The sequence below is a fragment of the Periplaneta americana genome, chromosome 9 (assembly GCF_040183065.1).
Source record: "Periplaneta americana isolate PAMFEO1 chromosome 9, P.americana_PAMFEO1_priV1, whole genome shotgun sequence".
In the NCBI taxonomy this organism is placed as follows: domain Eukaryota; kingdom Metazoa; phylum Arthropoda; class Insecta; order Blattodea; family Blattidae; genus Periplaneta; species Periplaneta americana.
The window spans coordinates 133,258,219-133,280,839 of NC_091125.1; the positions used below are offsets into that span (position 1 = coordinate 133,258,219).

General features: G+C 36.9%; 1 long non-coding RNA gene across 1 annotated transcript in view; it reads right to left on the minus strand.

Annotated features, from left to right (window-relative positions):
- The window catches only part of LOC138705697 (uncharacterized), a 280,299-nt gene that overhangs the window by 177,196 nt on the left and 80,482 nt on the right, over positions 1 to 22,621 (minus strand). The gene's annotated exons all lie outside the window — the stretch shown is intronic.

Genomic DNA, 22,621 nt, shown 5'->3' on the forward strand with positions numbered 1-22,621 from the left:
TTATATTAAAAAAAAAAAAAAAAAAAAAAGAAGAGAGAGGACCGCAGAAGCTGATTGGATATTCCTCAGCGGCCCTTGATCTCGAGTGCCTCATCACTCACTTCGGAAATGGCCGCCGCTGCAGTGTGGGAAGTGACAAAATAGTTCCGCAGTGTGCCGCTAGGAGTGCCACACTCGGTTGCCAAACGCTTACAGCGAAATGACTGTGTCACACATTCAAAAGAGGAACGGATGGCTTCACATGCAGGCATTCGCTGTATCCCCATCAGAGACACAGACAGGCAAAAACACACGTACTCGAAAAGAAGATTACTATAAAATGTTCACATAACTTAGACAAGTGAATATAATATTGAAAGTTGCTATAGAAATATTTCTGTTTGGTGAACAGCCGAGCATCTATAAAGGTAATTAAATAATTTTTAGACAGACGAATGTCAGTTGCGAGGGTTGCTATGGAAATCGTACGTGTGTGAGGAAGAAACGTGTTTTGCAATGAGCAGAGAAATGTCTGAAACAATAAATTACTTTCCTAAAACAACTTCATTGACGATGGATTGCTTTAAATTTTCTATTATAGTCGCGACGCTGTTATTCCCGGCGTGACTCCTCCTCTTTGCTTACGTCTTAGGAAGTCAAGGCTCTATAAAGTCTAGGTAGGTAGTATCGTTCGCCATTTTTGTTCTTTCGTTGCAGAGCTACCAGACGAGGGATCTATTTGCCACACCGTTAAACATTATCATGTCGTAGCTCCTATGATGATAAATAAAACGCACTGCAATTCAGCAAATAATTGAGCGGCAAATAACGTCCTCGTGTGGTTTCTGCGAACGCCAACGAAAGAGCCAAAATGGCGGGCGATTATACTAAGTATTTATCCAGCCTTAGGAAATGCTTTACATCTTCATCAGCGAACACAAGACGCACACCTTTAAATGTAGCCGACCTGTAACGTGATTGGCTGCCGGAAATTAGAGCGACTGGACTATAGTTGCATACGCTCATCTCCAACAGTATGACTATATGTTTGAGCATGCCTGGTGTTGTAATGTGGCTCAACGTTATATATATATATATATATATATATATATATATATATATATATATATAATATAGCATTTGACACGTTCGCCAGTTTGAACAGAATGAAATCGTTCCTTTCATTGGGAACCTTGAATCATTTTAAATGTAGATCCGGTACTTGTTCTGTTCTTATCTTATTGTAGCATAAAATATCCCCAATCTCCAGTAATACATCATCCCTATAATTATTCTACGTTTCGTTTGTACTTCAGTAACTAATACTTTCTCTATCCTTAAATTCTACAGTAAATTGTGCAGTTTTTATTAATTAGGTAACATTTTAGTACTTCGATTTTATTATAACTGTTGCTGTGATCCCCTGGTAGAGGGGAAGAGAAGGCCTGATGACCTTAGCAGTACCAAATTAAATAAATAAATAAATAAGTAAATAAATAAATAAAAGAACAAAGACAGAAGCAAATAAATAAATAAAGAAAAGAGAAAGAGAGAAAAACGAAAGAGAAAAGAGAAAATAAACAAATAAAAAATATAGAAAGAAAGAAAATAAATACATACAGTAAATAAGTCCGATAACGAAATAAGTATATGAGTAATAAATAAGTAAATGAATGAATGAATAAACAAATAAATGAATACCGGTACCATATCAGTAGACCTATCAACTGCCAGCGATGTTACTGCTTCCTTACGCTAGGTTTGAGCGGCCGACACTGTCCGTTTAAATGTGAAGGAGGTTTTGAGCACGCACGCACGCACGCACACACCCACTCAGTGCCCCGGGCACACAGTAGGCAAAATGCACAGCGTGAGCACGTCTGTCCTAGCATCATATCCTGCCTTCCTTAAATCCATTTTAATATTATCCTCCTATCTACGTCTCGACCTCCCCAAAGGTACCAAAAAAATGAAAAAAAGGAAAAATATGTATCAATTAGAAAAAAAAATCAAATTATACCACCCTCTCACTTTCAGTCCTCCATCGAATATAGCATATTGCGTGGGGTGGAACTTCCAAAATATCTTAAGATTCTGTAAATTTTTTACAAAAGAAAAAGGATATATATGATGATATTAATTTATCTATATGATGATATTATTGATTTTTAGCCCTATAGAATTCTCTTTTACATTATAATAATAATACAATAATAATAATAATAATAATAATAATTATTATTATTATTATTATTATTATTATTGTTGTACGAAATGGAAACATAAAAATTGGAGATTTATCTTACGAAGAGGTGGAAAAATTCAAATATCTTGGAGCAACAGTAACAAATATAAATTACACTCGGGAGGAAATTAAACGCGGAATAAATTTGCCATAATGCCTGTTATTATTCGGTTGAGAAGCTTCTGTCATCTAATCTGCCGTCAAAAAATCTGAAAGTTAGAATTTATAAAACAGTTATATTACCGGTTGTTCTTTATGGTTGTGAAACTTGAACTCTCACTTTTAGAGAGAACAGATATGAAGGAACTTTGAGAATAAGTTTCTTAGGAAAACATTTAGGGCTAAGAAGAATGAAGTTACAGGAGAATGGAGAAAGTTACACAACGCAGAACTGCATGCATTGTATTCTTCACCTGACATAATTAGGAACATTAAATCCAGACGTCTGAGATGGGCAGGGAATGTAGCACGTATGGGCGAACCCAGAAATGCATATAGAGTGTTAGTTGGGAGACCGGAGGGAAAAAGACCTTTGGGGAGGCCGAGACTTAGATGAGAGGATAATATTAAAATGGATTTGAGGGAGGTGGGATATGATGATAGAGAGTGGATTAATCTTACACAAAATAGGGATCGATGGCGGGCTTATGTGAGGGCGGCAATGAACCTGCGGGTTCCTTAAAAGTCATTCGTAAGTAATAATAATAATAATAATAATAATAATAATAATAATAATAATAATAATAATAATAATAATAATAATAATAATAAGAAGAATCAAAATCTGCTTCAAAAAGCTATTGATTACCCTTCTAAATTCATCTTTTCTGCGTTTAAACTGTATAAGATTGAACAATTGTACAAATAAAGCTAAATTACTGAATTATATCACAAAAATCTCAAAGATTATAATATACCATGTATATATGTTTGTGCGAGATCGTGCGTATTTGCTTGGTTTCCGCACAAAACCAATCCGCGGAAAGTCTAAAATTCCACATTCAGTATTCCCAACCTAACACACAATAACAATTTCCCTCTTCTTACCGCTTAAGTGACATATTGATTTTACTGCTTTAGGCTTTTAACATATTATTTTTAGAGACGTTCAATATAGTAATAATTACAAATTGGAAACTTACCACTTCAATTTCTCCTAAATTGCACTGTTAATTATTGTTTTTAAATATGTGCAAAAATTAAGTAAACTCTACAACTCCACTAAAGTTACTGCATTCGTGATGCAAGTAACATTAAGGAAGCCGTGAAAAAAATCAACAAGATTCCAGACTCATCATAGATTGGGGGAAAAAAAAGACAGACGTATATCACGGCCTGCTGGAGTATAGTAAACATAGAAAACATTTTAAAGCAACAATGTTGAAGATAGATATTTCTGTTTTGCAAATTTGCCGTCATTGAACAGAAACCAAGATGGAGATTTCATTGTAACTAATGAGAAATTCCTCTTTCAGGTATGTAATAAACGATCTTCGCACAAAATAATGTACGATACACGTGCGGTATGTTTTCTTTCAATTCTCGGAAATTAATAAAGCTCAACTACGTTTCGCTTTTCCAAACTTTTCCTCGAACATGAAAACTTCAACATACCGCTCTTGTAACGCATATTACTATTACAATACTAGGGGGAACGTTAATGTACCATCAAGAGAGCGATCGGCATGGTAGCGCTTAAAGATCTGTTGGCCTTCTTTTCGCTAAACTGAAAGCTTGCCGCAGCGAGTCAACCATCATACAGCCTAAATTATACCGAAGAAGGCATTCCGATACCAAAGTAAAGAGCATCAAGATAGAGGAAAACCTAAACAACGATAGTCAAATGAAGAGCATTTTGAGGTACAGGAAGCCTTAACTGTCCATGATGATGATGATGATGATGATGATGATGATGACGATGATATGAAAAATTATTGTACATGGATTTCCTACGTCTGTTTTCTGACAGGCTTACAAAGTTACAGCACAAAACATCATTGTTCGTTACATTCCTCTGAAAAGTGTTGGCCCAGAGAGATTTTTTTTTTCCGATTGGACTTGTGTTCGTTGGGTATCGGACTTGCACGCTGTGTTTGTGTTCCGAGAGACCCGGATTAAGAGCCGGAGTGGAATTGTCTCACACACTCGGTGGTCAGAGCGCCACTTACTGTTCGAGACTCGCTCTTGAGCTAATCCGTTCCTGTTATTTACAGACAACACGCAAGCGACCTCACAACTGCGGGCTGGAGTTTTCTTCCAAGTAACGACTACACACGTTTAAAACTGGAAATTACACAACGTACTGCATCAGAAGAGAGCTTATTTATACTGCTGTTTCTAGCAGGAAGTCTTAATTTTTATTGCAACAGATAAATGGACCTACTGGGAAATACACCGAAACCTCCAAGTTTACTAGAACGTGTACTATAGACAAGAAGTCGAATATACTAGCCTAGTGGGAAGAGAAGGAGCAAGGCAGAATGTAAATGCATTAATTCAACGAAACAAGAAATAATTCACTTCCACTAAGAAACTCTAATGTCCGGTTTCTTGAACGGGGGCTAAATACTCGTACATATTAACCCTGAGTTTATTAACTACAGGTTAAAATTTTAACTCGTTCTTGCGATTAATGCGTTTTACCAAGTCTGTTCGGCAGACAGCGAACACCACTTTAACCCTCGAGAAAAAGAGGAAAAGTACTAATCTAGATGGCCGTGGCCGAGAATTTGTTTTTATGTACACACCTTGTTGCGCGTTTCCTTTGTTTTCTTCCACAACTCCAACAGTCCATCTATATTTATTTATTTATTTATTTAATCTGCTTCAAAAAGCTATTGATTACCATTCTAAACTCATCTTTTCTGCGTTTAAAATGTATAAGATTGAACAATTGTACAAATAAAGCTAAATTACTGAATTATATCACAAAAATCTCAAAGATTATAACATACCATTTACTTATGTTTACAATACTAGGGGGAACGTTAATGTACCTTCTCTTCCATCCCACCAGATAGCACATATAAATACAAAAATGAAATACAGACGCTGGTGAAAATAATACAAATTAAATTAAAGCCCTACAGCGTGTCAACAGGGTCAAAAGAACATTATAGAGCTCTCATCGAACTAATACAAGAAAAAAAAAAGAAAGCAAAACAGAGATAGCAATGATGATAGTGATAACTGATAATAATAATAATAATAATAATAATAATAATAATAATAATAATAATAATAATAATAATAATAATAAATACATTACATATTAATTGTCAATTTTACAACAGCATAGTTACAATATTTACTATATGTCATGGGTTAAGCCGAAGTTGCGCAACCTGACAGGTGTTCAAAAAGCAATTCCATGAACTAGAATGTGGTTTTTAAATTTAAATTTGAATTTTGATATTGTCCGATAGTCTCTGACATGGTCAGGGAGAGAGTTCCAGAGGCGTGGAATAGATATGCTGAAAGAACAGTGACAAAGAAAATGGAAGAGGTTAGGAAGAGAAAAAGAAGCTCAAATTATGCAAATCTGGCTTTCAGGTATGGCTCCCTGTGAAGTAGGCTTGAATAATTTCAAGGGAAAAATTGTTCCGGGGCCGGGTATCGATCCCGGGACCTTTCGCTTAGCGCAACGCCAGAAACCCAATTTTGAGTCACACAAACTCTGTGCAACCTGAATTGTGGCTTTCTGTTAACGTACCTACAGTGAAGTAGGTATATATTATGCAAATCTGGCTTTCAGGTATGGCTCCCTGTGAAGTAGGTTTGAATAATTTCAAGGGAAAAATTGTTCCGGTGCCGGGTATCGATCCCGGGACCTTTCGCTTAGCGCAACGCCAGAAACCCAATTTTGAGTGCACACAAACTCTGTGCAACCTGAATTGTGGCTTTCTGTTAACGTACCTACAGTGAAGTAGGTATATATTATGCAAATCTGGCTTTCAGGTATGGCTTCCTGTGAAAATTATTCAAGAAGTTCAAATTCTTCTGCAACTGGAAAAGCTTTTCTAATTGAATTAGCAACTAAAATATAAAGACATCGTAGAGCGCAAGAAGACAGACGGATTAAAAATAAAGAAAGAGGTTTCTTAATAGTTGTGCTTGAGTGGTATATATCTTTGAGCAGCACAAGCCGTGCCATTTCAATTATCATAATAGCGTACACAGGTGAACATCGTGCATTTGTTGTTGAAGGAGATTAAAAAAAATGGTGACTCCGTGATTGCGACTCAACGGCAATTTCGTAGCAATTTCAGAGTATATTATTATTTATATATTATTTCAATGTACCGAAGTACATATGATATTTCCATGCAGATATTCTGCGTCATCATACGATGAAAGAGTAATGGAACGGAGAAAAATTCTCTCCGGCGCCCGGGACTTGAACCCGGGTTTTCAGCTCTACGTGCTGATGCTTTATCCACTAAGCCACACCGGATACAACCCCGGCGCCGAACAGAATTGTCTCTGATTGAGTTCCAACTCTTGGGTTCCCTCTAGTGGCCGCCCTCTGCACTACGTCATAGATGTCTATGAACATTTGACTAGTTGGCCGGGATCCGACGGAATAAGCGCCGTCTTAAATCACTTCGTGATTTACGCTTATCATATATTATTTCAATGTACCGAAGTACATATGATATTTCCATGCAGATATTCTGCGTCATCATACGATGAAAGAGTACTGGAACTCATAACGAGTGCACCTCAGCACATGTGTGGACTTCGGTCCTATGTTCATAGACATCTATGACGTAGTGCAGAGGGCGGCCACTAGAGGGAACCCAAGAGTTGGAACTCAATCAGAGACAATTCTGTTCGGCGCCGGGTTGTATCCGGTGTGGCTTAGTGGATAAAGCATCAGCACGTAGAGCTGAAAACCCGGGTTCAAGTCCCGGCGCCGGAGAGAATTTTTCTCCGTTCCATTACTCTTTCATCGTATAATTTCAGAGTAGGTCAACATGAAAGAATTCCTGATAAGAAAATCTTCGTTATTAGGCTCCAGAATATCCTCGAAATGTGCATCAGCGACCTCTCCACAATGAGCGTGTTATTGTTTGGTTTGCTGTTGCACAATTTGGAATAACAGGACCATAATTATTTTAGGAAGCAAGACGCACAGCGACTGTTTCAGGGTTGTATAGCTCGTGAGGGCAAGCATTTGGACGATATTATCTTTAAAACAAAGTAATATCAAAATGACAAGCATTCTTCTGTAGTATAGCAAAATAAAATTTTGAATAGGATCTATGTTGCTCATGTTATTTATGTTTCTAATCGGGGAGATGATTCTGCCGGACCCTGTGTTAGGTATATCAGTAGATAAAATGTATAATATCTAATTCGATGGAAATGAATGGATATATCAGTAGGTGAAATGGTCGGATATAGTGCTGCTCATCGGAGTGACTACTACCGCGGAGGAATCGGAGATTACGAATAAAGCTCTCCACCGGTGATCTCCGGTACTACCGTAGGTGGAACAGGGGATATACGGAGGGATGCGGGGGTTCGGAGCGAAGCGGCAGTTGGAGGACGTATAGCTTAAGGACGACCGACGCATACGGACTGAAGGTAGTTGTGAGTGGAATAAAATGGCACCAAATCGGATATCCGTCGCATGGAAATTCTTTAATTTAGTTCAAGATAATAATAAAGTCGTAAGCTGTAAACTTTGTGAGCGAATTTACTCTAAGAGTGGTGGAACCTCGAATTTGTTAGACCATTTCAAGCGATCGCACAATTGCGAGCTTGAAGAAAGCGCCGACAAAAACAATTACTCAAAACATTTGATACGATTTCCTTTTAAACTGTTTTAGTTCTATTGTTCCCAAGGGTCCACTGTATAGAAAAAAAGTCTTGAAATTTTTCTAAAACGTAACTTTCGAGGCAATAAAAACATATGGAATATTTAAAAGAGAACTTGAGTTATATTTTACTGTTTAGATTAAAATATTGAGTTTCAGAATGAAATTAAAGAAACGTGTGATAATAATATAATTACAATTATCCTTCAGTTGATATCCACTTATATTTTTATTACAGGAGAAGAGTGGCGCGTGTTAGAAGAGGCAGTTCAAATACTGACATCCTTTAACACAATGATCACAATCCTGTCCGGTGAAGAATCTGAATAAATTAATTTGGACAGTAAACTTTAATCCATTGATAGCCCAACTTTCTTTTGTTCCATTCTGAAACTCCCTTAATATATTTTACGTTAAGCTAAACCGATTAGAATAATAATTGACAAAAACTGTTTGTGAATAAATGAGTGTTTCCAGGAGAACTACAGTATAAATGTTTACATTAGCTACTGAAAAGTTTTACTTTTGCAGTTAGATTTAATGTTATTAATTTGATCAATGACATAAAACTAATACGCCTTTCCACATATACTATGAATTTCAAAACTAGAAAAAAAAATCTGTCAGCTTACGTAGCACTTGAAGCAAAACAAGAAAAAAAAAGAGCCGAAGAAAGAGAGAGAGAGAGAGATAAACATAAAAGAGTTAATAAACAACAAAAACATTACAAACTTATTTTAAAAGATACGCGGACGTCAGCGGATTCGAATCACTACCTGATCCGATTAAAGGAATGCTCACCAGAAAGTGTATGTCTGGGCCACAACACATATACAACCTGCGCTGCATCAACCGGAGGTAACCGGAGGACTCCGAATGAAAGCGCGAAAACAACCGCTTCGGAGAAAACCTAATCATAAGCAGCGCTAGTCGTATATTCCAGTGGATGAAATGGATGGACATACATGGTGAACCATAAGTAATGTCATTAATTTCAGGATGTTATTCTTTGAGATATTTCAAACCAAAAACTTCCATACAAGTTTGCTCTATTTTGCTTCCTGTTCGAGATAAAAAATTATTTTATATGAAATATTTCATAGCGTATTTTGGGAAAGCCATTGATTTAATTCCCAATATGCTCAGTCACTTTAAGAGAACAGCGTATTATGTTAATAAATGATTGAAATAGTTATAGTTTTGTCCTTCAAATGTTTAGAAATTTCATTCGAACAAATGTAACATTGAAAAATTCCTTTGCAGAACGAAAAGTCCGTAGATAAAGTGAATGAATATGTCAGTAAAGTGGATGGAGTAAATGAAATGGATATCAGTAGATGAAATGGACGGATGTCTGTGGATATAGCCTAATGGACGGATAAATCATTAGGTGAAATGGATAGCTGTATTAATAGATGAAATGAATTGATATATCTATAGATGAAAGGGATGGATATGTCGATAGATGAAACGGATATATTTACCAGTGGATGAAATGATTGTACAGGGACATCATTTTATTTTACTAACATTTCTAATATTAACCTGGCTATACCTTTGGATCAATGATTAAGAACCGGAAACACGTTTGCTACCCCCTTCCACGACTGAAGTTCGATGATACTGACGTAATATACAAATAAATCACTTTACTAGGTATAGGAGGGAAGAAAAGTAATTCATCCATTTACGTAAACTAGGAAATATCGCGATTTTGAGTTTGATAATTTTTTCCTTAGGTTTTTGTTTAATCAAAATAACGTACAGTATTAACAATAAGTGTTTTTACTCACGAATTGAGCTGTCCATGCTAACGTATTCATTATGCAGTGTATATTATACTGTCTACAGCACATTAGCGTACACTATAGAGAATGAAGTTAAATTGAAAAATAATCATAATATGGATATTTGAACACATTTTTGAAAATGGTGGCCGTTCATTTCGATACAGGCTTCAGTTCTAATGTACATATTATCGCACTAGAGACTATTGTACGTAATTCCAATTACCAGGTTCGTACTTCGTATCAGTAACTCATGTTGAAATAATTCTGTACCTACTCTATAAAAGAGACCTTACGTACTGTAAATTCAATCTTCACTTCTGCCCGATCCGAAAAGATAAAATTACTCAGACATGCTATCTACTGCCCGTCCCAGTGGTTACGTCGCAGCGTCGTAGAAAGGGAGGAAATCTCTTGACAGTTAATTACTTAACGAGGCCCTTTTATTTAAGTTATTTTAAACAATTTTATGGGTATAATATTACGTACACGTCCAATTCCTAACAGAAATTAATGTTCCCAGAAAAGAGTTAAGACAGCCCAGCCACTAGCATTTACAGAGAGGCGAACAGAAGCAGTTGGGGGAAACCGGGATGCGACGTAGGCAAATGGAAAATGATACAATATTAAAAGTTCTTTCGTCACTGGAAAACGCGAACATATTTCTGGAACGTACTGTTTACTAAGACCGTAAGGCTACTATGACTGTATATGCGGTCTTGGATCTGTGTGGAGGACGGTTGAACTTCATTAGTAGAAGGGGTGGGAGTGAAGTACATTCTAAAACTCAGGTACAATGAAAATTGAAGTAAAAATAAAATGATGTCCCTGTATATATCAGTGAATATAATGGACGGATAGATGAAATCGATGAATATAGAGATTTTTTATACTATTTCATGTAATCATCGTCTCAATCAAAGTTTAGCTACGCTTCTTTATTTAATACTATCGTTTGTTCATATCTGCCTATTTTTTAATTTATCTATTTATTTCGCCCTTCTGTTTTACCATCTTTTGTTCCCTCCTACACGTATCTCGCTTCAATTCCACCTTTTGTCGCCGTTTCTTCTCGCATCTTATGTTTCCTCTCCTATTTTCATTTTATCTCCCTTCCGGGCAACCTTCATTTTCTTCCTTTCCTCCTCACACCTTCCTCCCAGCCCCTGATCATCCGAGCAGGCAGCCCGCCGAACCTGCTCGCTCTCAATCAGGTGCCGGCGGCGCTGTCGTCACAGCGGGCTAATAAAGAAACTCGAATGTGACGGCAAACATTTCCAACTCTTAACTACGCTTCCTTATTGCATTGCGGTCGCCTTGAAGAAATCTCGACGTAAATAAACAAGCGCAATCGATACATCAGCTCCAAAAAAATTACCCAGGTATCACGATTCGTGATATTCAATATTTTAATTCTTTCATAAGTTTCTGTCAGATACGTTTCCAATTCATTGTGGGCTAAAGCAAGGAGATGCACTATCACCTTTACTTTTTAACTTTGTTCTAGAGTATGCCATTAGGAAAGTCCAGGATAACAGAGAGGGTTTGGAATTGAACGGGTTACATCAGCTGCTTGTCTATGCGGATGACGCGAATATGTTAGGAGAAAATCCACAAACTATTAGGGAAAACACGGGAATTTTACTCGAAGCAAGTAAAGAGATAGATTTGGAAGTAAATCCCGAAAATACAAAGTATATGATTATGTCTCGTGAGGAGAATATTGGTACGAAATGGAAATATAAAAATTGGAAATTTATCTTTTGAAGAGGTGGAGAAGTTCAAATATCTTGGAGCAACAGTAACAAATATAAATGATACTCGGGAGGAAATTAAACGCAGAATAAATATGGGAAATGCCTGTTATTATTCGGTTGAGAAGCTTTTACCATCCAGTTTGCTGTCAAAAAATCTGAAAGTTAGAATTTATAAAACAGTTATATTACCGGTTGTTCTTTATGGTTGTGAAACGTGGACTCTCACTTTAAGAGAGGAACAGAGATTAAGGGTATTTGAGAATAAGGTTCTTAGGAAAATATTTGGGGCTAAGAGGGATGAGGTTACAGGAGAATGGAGAAAGTTACACAACGCAGAGCTGCACGCATTGTATTCTTCACCTGACATAATTAGGAACATTAAATCCAGACGTTTGAGATGGGCAGGGCATGTAGCACGTATGGGCGAATCCAGAAATGCATACAGAGTTTTAGTTGGGAGGCTGGAGGGAAAAAGACCTTTGGGGAGGCCGAGACGTAGATGGGAAGATAATATTAAAGTGGATTTGAGGGAGGTGGGATATGATGGTAGAGACTGGATTAATCTTGCTCAGGATAGGGACCAATGGCGGGCTTAAGTGAGGGCGGTAATGATCATCCGGGTTCCTTAAAAGCCAGTAACTAAGTAAGTAAGTTGTATCAAAATGCTTTGTTACATACCGTCTATGTAATTGATGACAGCGAGATGGTATATTAGCGGGCTGAATTAAAGGATTGTCAAAGGATTACCTGACATTCACCTTAAGGTTGAGAAAAATATCGCATGAGAACTCAATCTGACAATCAGCCGAAGAAGGATTCGAACCCACGAGCGAGAGTATATTTGGCGCACGAGTCCCGATCGCTACTCCAAAACTATGAAGATGAGTTCCCTGTATCGTCTTTTTCTTAGTTGGTTATTTAACGACGCTGTATCAACTACAAGGTTATTTAGCGCCGATGAGATTGGTGATAGCGAGATGAGGCCAAGGATTCGCCATAGATTACCTGGCATTCACCTTACGGTTGGGGAAAATCTCGGAAAGAAACCAACCAAGTAATCAGCCCAAGCGGGGACCGAACCCGCACCCGAACGCAACTTCAGACCGACAGGTAAGCGCCTCAACCGACTGAGCCACGCCGGTGGCTCTGTATCTTCTTGAGCTATAACATTGCATCATGTTGAAATTATGTCCTTGGAGTTCCGATATTTGCGAATGGGTAGCGATTCTTAAGACTATTGCAGCCAGCAGGAAAATCTTTGAAATGGTTATAAATCTGAAAGTTCATAAATTGTCATTAAGTGTGAAGAATAACCAAAACATGAGGAAATATTACATTATAAGTTGTGAAACACCTTCAACAGTTACAAAATTAATGTAAATATTTCTTGAATGTTGCATGTTTCTAATAAAATGTCATATTCACGTTATTTAATGTTATTTTTTTTAACAAAATAATCAATTTTTAGAAGGAGGCCATGCATCGTTTGTCACTTGTTACATAAATTTGAAAATGCTTTACTCTTAAGACGGTGTTAAATCGTTACTTGTCCAACGCCGTGGAGTAACGGTTAGCATATCTCACCGTTAAACGAGCGGGCCCGGGTTCAAATCCTGGTTGGGACAAGTTACCTGGTTGCGGTTTTTGCCGGAGCTTTCCCTCAACCTATCACGAGCAATGCTGGATGACATTCGGCGCTGGACCCTGGACTCATTTCACTGGCTTCTTCACCTTCATTTCACTCAGAAGCTAGATTACTATAGTAGTTGATAAAGCATCGCAAAATAAAACAATTAAAACACGCTAACACTATAGTCAACTGTTAAAAATTTCTCTTTTACTTAAGGCTGTATACAAATATGTTTTAGTTCTAATATCTCGCTTACTTCAAATATCTATTACGCCCCACTCCGTTATAAATAAAATCGTGCTTCAGACGCCAAAATGTGTCAGCCAAATTTCAATTGAAGTCCGTCAATTCAGGAGAGATGTCTATAAAAATAAGGATTTCAGATTATCTTAAAAGAAAGAGAGAATTTATTTCATCTAGCAGGCCTTGTTATTTCACACATGTGAAACAACGTCCATAAATGATAAATCATAATGAATTAAGGTGTTTAAAACTTAAGCAGGTATCTACACTTCCCCAGAAGTGTGTCGAGTCATTTTCTGTTTTTTTTTTAATTTTGTTTCAAGATACTATAATAAATAAATCATTAGTTTACTGCATGGTACCTCTGCCAGTGTTCATAAAAATCAGCCAAAAGTAAAAAAGAAAAAAAACTGTATACGTGAAAACACTCGAGTTCAAAGCTGAAATTTTATTTACATGAAGGAAGAAAATTATTAATATTCCTTTTAAGAAGTTAATCTTCTCACTACTTTGTACTGACTAAACATGAAATCTACTTCAAATGATTCAATGAAACTGAAAAAAAAAATGTCATCTATTTCAGAAATTTAATCTCTGATCATTATGAAAATAAGGTTATTTTTAAGAAAATTGCCAGCTAGAATGAAGTACCGGTGTAAGTTTTATTGAAAAATATGTGTATCAAGTTTCATAAAAATCTTCCAGTTGATTTAGAGAGCATGAAGTTGAAAACTAAGCTTTGAAATTATTTTTGGAAAAGTTCTCTATTGAGGAAAATATGACGAAGTAGCATTCCTTATAATTGAACAATAAAATTATAATTATTATTTTATAATTCTAAAATAACACATGTAACTGATAAATCATCTTGAAATAACTCAATAAAATCTTAAACGCTGTACCACGAGTGTCTCGAAAGATTTATCACGAGTCATTCTGTATTAAATAAGGTTCCTACTCAATGGAATTAGAATAAAGCCCCAGTTTCACTCAGCAATGTGTTTGGCAAGTTTTATAAAAATCGGCCGAATAGTTCAAAAGTTGCAAAGGTGAAAACAAAGATTTTGAGGTTATGTGCACTTAGCAAGAGATGCCGAGTTTTCCCAAGTGAATAATGGCGCTCATTTCCCGAGTTTATTCTACTACCAATTGTTGAGAAAGATGTTGAACTTTGCCACAGGCTTTCGGCATGCGATTTAAATAGATTATAATAATTTAATATAGAAAACTGTTATAAATTTCAGGCGACATTGCAGTGCCCCTGCGTTTTGGAATGTTGTTCATTAGGGGGCGAAGCGTCGCGTAATAATTCAGAACAAAGTTTTGTTCCGCTCAGAATAGTTGGGAGCGGAGAGGGGGGCGAGGCACCACCGAATCCCTCATCCCTTCCTCTCTTCCTGTTCTAAAATTCCGCAACTTTAAGGACAGGAGGGGAAAGGATGCCAAATTACAGTGCTTGTGGGTCTGAATCAATTTAAGGCCGAGTTGACGACTTTGTTTAGCACAAGTTTTGTGCCGGATGGGACAGGAGCTGTCTGTTTGGCTGCTAAGAATGGTTTCTCTGACACTTTTATTCCTTCCTGTTTTCTTGCTCTTTTTAACCAGACTTTACTACTTACCTCTTTATCATTAGTAATTATTTCTTATTTTATATTTTGTTACTGCAACTACTACTACCACTACTACTACTACTACTACTACTACTACTACTACCATTACTACTACTACTACTACCACTGCTACTACCATCGCCGCTATCACTACCGCTGCCGCTACCGCTATCGCTACTACTACCATTACTACTACTACTACTACTACTACTACTACTATTGCTGCTACTACCACTGCCACCATAGTTGCTGCTACTATCACTACCACTGCCGCTACTACTACTATTACTACTATTGCTGCTACTACCACTGCCACCACAGTTGCTACTACTACCATTACCACTACTACTACTACTACTACTACTACTATTGCTGCTACTACCACTGCCACCATAGTTGCTGCTACTATAACTACCGCTACCGCTACTACTACTACTACTACTACTACTACTACTACTACTACTATTGCTGCTACTACCACTGCCACCACAGTTGCTACTACTACCATTACCACTACTACTACTTCCGCTACCACTACCACTACTACTACTACTGTTGCTGCTACTACCACTGCCACTACAGTTGCTGCTACTACCACTGCCACTACCATTGCCGCTACCACTAACCACTGCCGCTACCGCTATTACTACTACCATTACCACTACTACTACTTCCGCTACCACTACCACTACTACTACTGTTGCTGCTACTACCACTGCCACTACAGTTGCTGCTACTACCACTGGCACTACCATTGCCGCTACCACTAACCACTGCCGCTACCCGTATTACTACTACTACCATTACCACTACCACTACTACTACTACTACTGTTGCTGCTACTACCACTGGCACTACCATTGCCGCTACCACTAACCACTGCCGCTACCCGTATTACTACTACTACCATTACCACTACCACTACTACTACTACTACTGTTGCTGCTACTACCACTGGCACTACCATTGCCGCTACCACTAACCACTGCCGCTACCGCTATTACTACTACTACCATTACCACTACTACTACTTCCGCTACCACTACCACTACTACTACTACTGTTGCTGCTACTACCACTGCCACTACAGTTGCTGCTACTACCACTGTCACTACCATTGCCGCTACCACTACCACTGCCGATACCGCTATTACTACTACTACCATTACCACTACTACTACTTCCGCTACCACTACTACTACTACTACTACTACTACTGTTGCTGCTACTACCACTGCCACTACAGTTGCTGCTACTACCACTGCCACTACCATTGCCGCTACCGCTATTACTACTACTACCATTACCACTACTACTACTGCTGCTACCACTACCACTACTACTACTACTACTACTACTACCACTACCACTACCACTACCACTACCACTACCACTACCACTACTACTACTACTACTACTACTACTACTACTACTACTACTACTACTACTACTGTTGCTGTTGCTCTCGCAGCAATGAGTGGCATTAATATAATACAGAGACTGGGAAAATACAGTATAATATCCACTCGTCATAGAATTCACCATGTTGAACATTTATCACAAATGGACATAATATGCCATCTGAGCCTCCAGTCTATTTTAAACAATTTTAATTTTTAAACACTGGCATAAATTGCTATATTTGATACAACAAATAATTATTCCTATTATAGCCTTACTCATTTGATTGTTTATTTTATCTGGTTGTTTTAATCCAACACTATGTATGATGCTACGACTCATAACCACTCTTTGCTTTAAAATGAGCATGCATTGTTTAAATTACTTATATGTTTTATCACTGTACTACTTTCACCAATGTTCAAAATTGTATTTGTCAGCTAACTATATCACCTGAAGACGATTTATATGAAAAGTCGAAAATATTCGTGATACTTAATATAATATTTTAATTGATGTAACAGAATTTATTTCTGATTTCACACTTAGATAAGTGATAGACTGATAATTGTACAAAACTATTTTAGGCCTATTTTACAATTTGAACTTATCTGAATTTTCAACATGACATTTAAATTTTTAGTACGAAAGTGTCTTTCGCGCACACGTTTCGAAATTCCGGACTCGATTAACGCCTCCTCCGTACGTCTCTCTCATACAAAAAGTATCACTTTCTGTCATAGTTACGTAAGTAACTATTATAAGAGATCAGTAGTGACATTTCTCCTCTTATTCCGAATTCTTTGCCTTCCTATTTTGAGCATCTTTTAAGTAATGCAGCCTGTAATACAATTTATTATTCTCTGTCAGTCATGTTTTAGTAGGTTATTTTACGACGCTTTATCAACATCTCAGGTTATTTAGCGTCTGAATGATATTAAGGTGATAATGACGGTGAAATGAGTCCGGGGTCCAGCACCGAAAGTTACCCAGCATTTTGCTCATATTGGGTTGAGGGAAAACCCCGAACAAACCTCAACCAGATAAAATCGGTCATGTTTGACACTCTAATAACATGTTACAATTTTAACAGTAGGAAATCGTGATGTTAAACTGACTATGAGGAAGCGAAACCGGGCCTAGGATTTGTAACAAAACTTGAAGAATCTAAATTGAAAATATTTTAAAGTAAAGCGTTGAGGAATATATTTATATCACTTAAAATAATATTAATCGAGAATGGAGAATCAGAAATGTAATTTCCCTCACTCTCTCTTGTTTATCTCTCTTCTCTCCACGTCTCTCTCTTCTCTTCATTTTCTCTTTTACCTTCTATCCATCTCACTTTCCTTCCTCTCTTTACTTTTCCCGCCTCTTCTTTACTCTCTTAGTACTTGGTTAACTTATCTTCACTTACCTCGTAAATGTATAAAATTTATATCAAATTTAAAGGAATTGTCAGTTTTTTTTTCGAAATATAACACTGCTATTGTCCAACACGATTTCGTTTATGCAGAATCAATTCTTCACTTGAACACCCTTCGAAGTGTTAGAAGACGATCAAGAGTCCCGATAGCGACATTTTCAACACGTCTCTATCTCCTTACCGTTTGCACAGGACTCTCAAAACTTTATAATAAGATAGTGCGTCCTACATCTCTCACACTCCCCTCGGAAAAATCAATGAAACTAAGCGATAAAATACCAACCCTTAAATTTTTCCCATCCTTAATGTGTTCTGCTCCCTTCTGCTAACCTCTTCACTCGACTTGTTCTACTCTCTTTCACCCCTCCCCTTCCTTATATCCCTAACTTCCTAAAAACTTAAAAACTTTCCGAAATAAATCACAGCACAGTAGTCGTGTGTTCGAAATTCGAATCATGGAACACGGTGTTAACGGTCGATTGAAGCAGAAACTCTTTAGTACTAGTAAGTTGGAGGAAGTGCTCAGGATTCTGAGGGTGTACTATCCACTCACAAAACATTTGCTGCAAAATCTACCTTATATTTTGTGCACAAAACTGATGATTTCCAACACGCTAATTTTTAACATCGGAGATTGTTTCCTATTCCACTATCACTCGAGGATCAGAGTAAACAACAAATTCCACAATCTGGGACATCTGGCCGAAATCTATGGCTGACCACTAGGATCCAGAATACAAAGCAGAGGTTAAATGAAAAATACAATATGATTGCGGAGAGAATACGGAACAATGATAAATTTAAAAATAAAGTACAATTTGATTTCGGAGAAACATGAGATGAAAATACATTGAAGAGTAATGAAATGGAGTGAAAAAAAAATACATAGTATTATACAAGTGATTATGTAAAATGGATAATGAATCTCTCAATATCATTAGACAAATTCTGTTAATGTCCTCATTAGAAAATTTAAGAGAAAGGAGAATGGTTTTGGTTAACTTAAATGAAATTCCCCTAGCGCCAAAAAGAAGTCCTTTCACTTCCCATGTATTAATATTCATTTTGTATTTTATATATATAAGGATCTACAAAGCTATGTTAGCTTCTGTGCCTGATCTTTTGAAAGATGGGACATGACATTAGCGCTATCAGAAAAACAACTGAATGTCACATAGCGTGTTAGGCCTGTTGCTATGGTAACAACAATTGACTTGTGAAAGTTACTGTTTCCATGTGGTAAGTGCTCTCTTCAATTGACTGAGCATTTGGAATTCAATCTGTGGCTTTCCCAAAACACGCCATGAAATGTTTCACATAAAACAATTTTTATTTTCTCGAAAAGGAAGCAAAAACGAGTAAAATTTTAATTGACTTTTTTTGTTTCAAATGTCTCTAAGACTAACTCATTGAAATTAATGACATTATTTATGGTTTACCTTGAATATATTTGGTTATTTAATAACGCTGTAACAATTACTGGATTATTTAGAGCCGATGGAATTGGTGATAACGAGATGGTATTTGGCGAGATGAGGCCGAGGATTCGTCATACATTATCTGACATTTGCCTTACGATTGAGGAAAACCTCGAACAAAAACCAAGCCCAAACGGGAATCTAACCCACGCCCGAGCGCAACTGCGGATCAGCAAACAAACGCGCTACCGCCTGAGCTACGCTGGTGGCTTCCAGTATATTCAAATTAGACAACTGCGTAATACTTCAACGATTTGATAAGATTCAATTCAGTTGGAGGACAGAAATCCCATATTCACAACAGTATAGTATGCTAGAAGAAATTCTTTAATTTGATTCTTTAGGGCTATATTTAATACGGACAACTGCGCAATTTTCCATCGATTTGATAAGGGCCTATTCAGTTGACAAAAAGAAATACAATGTTCAAATTTGTGTACTTTGTTGAAAAAATTCTTTACTTTCATTCAGTTTATTTAATATGGGCAACTGTAAAATGCTTAAACGATATAATAACTCAGTAATTGACAGAAGAATATTCCATATTCTAATGTATTAGCTAAATACTCTTTACTCTCAACTAGTACATTGAAGATGGTTTAACTTCAAATGCTTCAAAGATTCAAAGACAGTAAACTCACAAGCAAACATACTGATGGGGCAGATAAAAAAATTAATTTTTTTCTTCCGCCATGTTAATAATGTCAAAAGAAGTGCTTATACAACTTTTGGCCACTCGACCGCAATTACGAGGCCGTCCAGAAAGTGATTTTCCCTGGGGCCGTGTACAGGAAAAAGCACAATTGCATGGAAAGATTTATTGAAACAAATGCAGCAATTGTTGCACTATTTGTCAACATATCCTCCACTGGAATTGAGACATCTGTCATACCATGGGATCAATTTTTGTATCCTTGTGTCGCAGAAGTCAGCCGCCTGGGATCGGAACCAGCGTTTGACAGCCGTTTGCACCTCTCTGTCGATCCCATGATATGACAAATTTTTCAATTCCGGTGGGGAATATGTTCAAAAATAGCTCAACAATAGTTTTGTCTGTTCCAATAATTTTTTCCAATGAAATCGTGCTTTATATTTGTTAACGATCCCTGACGAATTAATTTTTTGCGGCCCTCATAATTACGGTCGAGTCGTCAAAATTTGTATAAACACTTTTTCTGACATTATTAACATGGTGAAAGAAAAAAAAATTAACTTTCTTATCTGCCCCCATCAGAATGTTTGCTTGTCAGCCGAAGAACAATCGTTCCATATTGAGATATACTGTATAGAGTATGTTAAAAATACTCTTTACTTTCATATGGTACAGTATATTAAAGATAACCAACTTCATAGTCCTTCAACAACTGGATGAGATTCAACTAACTACTGTACTCCAACCAGGAGAAAGTCTCAGGGGAATGAGACGCAGCGGGGTAATACTGTGAATGAATGTTGATGTCATAAGGTCACACACGTGGGTACACGCATCTCCATTGGCTAACTCTCACAGCACAAACACTAACACTGATACACACATACTTATACTACCCTATTTACAAAATTAGATCATGGTTAATCTCCTGGTCTTTTAATCCCTCCATACAGGACATAACATATGCAGGAGAGCGCATGTTTTTAAACTGACGTTATAACGGTAATATTATCTATCTACTTCGCAATAGTAAGCACATTCCTTTCACGGTTAATCTCTTGGTTGGAGAACAGTAAATGGACCGAAGAACCTTCTTCAAATTATTATAATACCTTAGAAAGACACTCTTAATTTTTAACCAGAATATTCAAATATCTAATTGCATAAGGCTCTTCAACGACTTCAACTCAACTGACAGATCGAAATCTCATCAAATTTTGAATCGGTTTAACGATCGTCATTTAAACACTTGATTTTCTTCAAGTTTTATCTTGGTAACGGTTGATAAAACTTGTGTATTTTGTAAAACCATAATTTGTACCAAATTTTTATCTTAATTTGTTAAAAAATAAAATGGCTTTTAAGCGAAGTTTATAAAATCTTAAACAATTTTTCTAAACGGCGCAATAATTGTTCCAGAAATATCCTGAATATTGTAACTCATTACAGTCTGAACTGATAATTAAGCAAGCAGGTAACACCCACAGAAGTCGACAGATCTGTGCCTTCCTTTGACTGTAACGTGTACTAGAGTTTTCTTTGAAAGTGCCTATGGATGTGCCCGGGTTTAATTTCCAGGCTGACCCCAGGGACCAGCATGTCAGCATCACAAACACTCGGCTTGTGTTTGGCATATCCCTGCCCTGCAAAGCACTTCAAAGACCGAACTGCTTTCATGTTGAAGAGAAAATGTGGCAACAAACATAATGGTTCTGGTAGGCATCAACGTCATCAATATTATTACTTGAACTTAATCTCCTTTATTTCTTAATTAGTTTTCATTTATTTTTTTCATATGTTTTTCTAGTCTATGTTACTCTTATCTCCTCCATCTCTCCTCGTACTTGTTATTCTTTACCTTATTCTTCTTATTATTCTTATCCTCATCTCACTTTTCTCTATGTTTCTTTTATTTCTTGATACTCTCTTCATATTTATTGTCTTTTTCATCTTTCTTACATAGTTCCATAAGTTTACTCTAATCTTCTGTTGTCTTTTTCATATATATTCCTTTTTAAACTTGTTTTCTTTTCATATTAGTTTACATTGGAATGGACAGCTTAGAGTTGTGCGGTTAAGGCATTGCGCTGTAAGTCGGAAGACTGAGTATTCGATTCCCAATGTAGTCACGGATTTTCTCTACTGACCTCGTCCTTCCGTATCGAGATTATAACGATATGAAAAGAATGAGGATTTGAATTAATCTCAGCCTGAAAGTAACTTGCTTATTTATTTTTTATGGTTATCCTATAGAAAATTATTCAAATATTGTAAAAATGGTATTAGAAAAGTGTACTTTTCAAAATTGCGGCCTCATTAACATTACCGCAAGCTGCTCCATATGCCATATGCGTGTATGTTAATTCAACGTTTGTAAACCGATGCATTTTTAATTATTAGAAATTTATAAACAGATCTAACAGAAGTTTTTTGTATAACGAAAAGTCAACTTCAATTGTTTCCATGGTAACGGGAACAGTTTATATCACTGCCTGATGGATCGCATGCTATGGTTGCGTAAACCGTCTGCTCAATCAAAGTTATTTTGCCGTTAGGTGGCAGATAGTGCACACGGCTAGGCCTATTACTAA